This window comes from Triticum aestivum, chromosome 3D (assembly GCF_018294505.1).
Source record: "Triticum aestivum cultivar Chinese Spring chromosome 3D, IWGSC CS RefSeq v2.1, whole genome shotgun sequence".
Classification (NCBI taxonomy): domain Eukaryota; kingdom Viridiplantae; phylum Streptophyta; class Magnoliopsida; order Poales; family Poaceae; genus Triticum; species Triticum aestivum.
In genome coordinates this window covers 29,616,321-29,619,767 of record NC_057802.1, presented here as the reverse complement: position 1 = coordinate 29,619,767, position 3,447 = coordinate 29,616,321, and positions in this window count along the sequence as shown.

Sequence of the window (3,447 nt, the reverse complement as noted above, 5' to 3'; positions counted from 1 at the left end):
CCAGATCCAGCCATAAACCAAGCTCCTACACCAATAGGTTTTAACCGTCTCAAGAGATCCCACATAATGTACCTTTGGCTTGCCTTAGGCTCACCATAAATGAAAGTGCACATCCACTTTGTTCCATCTCCCTTGCCGAGGTACATATCAATAAAATGATCCCCATATCTGTTCAACTCACAAGAGTAGGCCTCATCCCAAAACACAGCTAGTCCTCCACCTTTACCTTGGCCAGAAATAGTAAACACATTATTCATACCCAACCTGTAGCGCAAACTCTCAACATACTCTTTATTTTTCCTTGTTTCAGATAAAAAGATGACATTGGGTCTGTGCGTCTTAGTGAGGCACACCAACTCTTGAACTGTACGAGGCTGACCCAGCCTCGACAGTTCCAACTCAACATTTTTATGGCTCCTAACGGGCGTCATCTGCGCCCGTCAGGTCACCGGCTGCCCCAAGGCCGGTAGCTTCCTATGTTGCATCCCCATCCTCTTTTTCCTCACCCACTGATTCCCTCCTCCTATCCCAAGCCTCCTCCTCTCTTCCCTCCCTCTCCCCAGTTACATGAACAATAGACCGATCTTCACCAACTATAGCCTCAACCCTCTTAGTACAGACTCTTTTACAAGAAACACTTCTATCATTTGCACTCTTATACTCTAAGCTCACAGAACTAGTGCTATCCATACTAAACACTAAATTTTGATCATCAGGAAGACTCCTTTTGCTACCAGTCGTGCTCTCTAGGATGGCTACAAAGGCACCCTTGTGACTGGACATTTCGCTGCCACTGTTTGGGGGCGAAGGGACCTCAAACTTCACATGCTTGGCACACACACCTTGAACGGCAGCGCGCTCCAGTTGCTCATCTCTGTACAACCTTTTCCATCGGCCCCGAATAGATTCAGCAGCCTCCCCTTTAGTATGGGCGCTCATGTTGATGGAGCTAGCACCCATGCCATTAGTGCCCTGCACTTCCGCCAGATCTCCATGGCTGACTATAGGAGCACCATCAGTATCTTCCCTGTGCCGCAACTCAGCAGCAGCAGCAGCAGGTGTCTCGGGAGCACTCGAGAGGATGGAGCAAGTGCCCCCTTAACCCATATAGCAGCCTGATCCGGCCCGTCTTCCATGCCACACGCATTGTTCATCTCAGCATCATTGAGGGAGAGGCCCCCGGCCGCCAGCGTCTCCTTCTCACAAGTCTGCACACCAACAGAAGTGGGGAACAAAGGCGCCACGGCGACCGAGAGCTTCTGGACACCTGTGGTCACCGCCTTGATCATCTTCTCCGGGAGCTTGGACCTGCCCGCCGCCTCCGCATCTCCAGGGGCCACCGACAGCCCTCCATAAACAAGGAGAGGCCCGGTCGAAGCCCCCGAAGCGTGCAAATCCCTCGGATGTGCTGGAGCCTTGAGGTCGATGGAGAAGTTCTTCTTCCATAGCTCACTAGGGAGTCCACAGAGCTTAGCCGTAGTGTGCCCCACGATGCCGCAGCACAAACAGAAATTAGGCAGCTTTTCATATTTAACTGGAAAGTAAATCTTTTTAGTGCCTCTGCGTTGGTTGTGTCGATGAACTTCCTCACTGGCTCCTCCACCTGATGCTCGACGCGGACGCGAATGTACTCGTCGACGATCTTCTTGTTCTTGTGTGACACCGCAATGACGGTGCCAAGCTTGTCGCCTAGAGTCCTTCCCATTTCCGCGGTCTTGATCGGAACTGGCAACCCATGTATTTGCACCCAAATTCTGAAAGAATCCAGGGGAATATCCACGGGGTCACCGCTTCCATCAAACGCCGCGAGCAGGACGGCATCATTTCTGTAGTGCCATGGTCCAGCTTGCAGCACATGACGCCGGTCTCCCTCCTCAGAGAAGGTGATGACGAACCGCCCATCTTCGCTTTTGACCCGCTGGGCCGCCGCCTCGCCGCGCAGCCGCCAAGGCCCTTTCAGCTTGTTGACGACGGCCTGGGGGTCAGCCAGGTATGGTGAAAGTACCCGACCCACCACCAGCTTGTCCGCCACCGCCCGCAAAGCTGCCTCCATGTCGATGACGATCGGCTTGTCGTTGATCAGCTTGGCCCTGCTATTCCTACGGAGGGTACGAGGCGTCGTCGTCATGGCAGTGAAGCCAATGGAGGTCTTCGGCGTAGCCAGAATCAGGCCACTCGGACCCCCTACAATGGCCTTGCCTTTCATCAAGGGAGGCGAGGCAAGGCAGTGGTTGCCGTCGGCTCGCTATTCACCGCAACCTGCAAGGTCGGCGCCTCCTCCATCAGCCCGTCCAGACCGCTGCAAGACCCGGCCGCAGCAGCCTGAGCATCTTGGTTCTTCCCAGCCTTAGCCGAAGGGGAACCCTGGCCTGTCATGTTTCCCTGAAACAAACGAACAACAGAGTGACTGGAAGAAACGACTGAAGATTGCGACCCAAAATCATGCACCGCTCCCGTGAAATAAGCCTCACCCTCCTCAAATTTCGTCTCCAAATCAAAACTAGTAACTCCTGGATTTAATTTCGCACAAGAAACGGCGCTATTTCCAAATCCCCCATTCACCAGGTTGTTGAACGCACCGGAAACTGCCCCCTTCTCTCCCCAATTACTCACCAGATCGGCCTCCGGTGGAGAATCCGGCATCAACAAATCCGGTGCGACCGCCTCAATCGTCGCCGTAGCTCTCCCTTCCTTCAATTGAGAATCCTCTCGATCTAAATTGAAGAAGCCTTGCATCCTCTGCCGAAGACACCGTAGACAACCCTCTGGATCCCGCGCTCTCCGAAGGATCTCCCTTCCCTGCCTCCTAAAGATGCTCCACTCGTCGCCGATCTGGGCATCCAACCTCCGCCGCTTCTCGCGGCCTGACCCGACGAGCGCCAGGGCCGGCGCCACCGCCATTCCCGTCACGAGCGAGTCGCCCTGGGCGTCGCCAGAGCTCCTCCCCGAAACGTTTTTTTTTTCAAAAATTAGGCTCATTAAGTCATGATCATTCATAATGGATAATTCCCCATGATCTCACCCCCCAAATTTATGCCCTAAGTCTATAATTCCAGGATGGACAGATCAGTAAGCATTTTACCAAATCACACAGGAGACGAAAAGTAGTCGAGGACGCAAGCGATTCCTTCCTTCTTCGGATGGATCCACTTTGCCCGCCGCGATCCACACACCTAGCCTCTGTTCGTCGTTGGTCTATTTCGTCGCTCCTAGTAACTAGCAATTGGTTTTTTTTAACACCTGTAACTTTATTCATACTCATAAAAAATACACGTACACTGATTTGGACCTAAGATCCAAAAAAATACAAAGTAACTCATATGACTAAGAATTACAATGAAATCTCTTAAAAACACCTTCTTCGCGGTATCAATCTCTGCTCGAAGAAATACTTCAAAGACTTCGGTAAAGAGGCTGCAATTAGACTGAAGCAACGATGTTGCCACT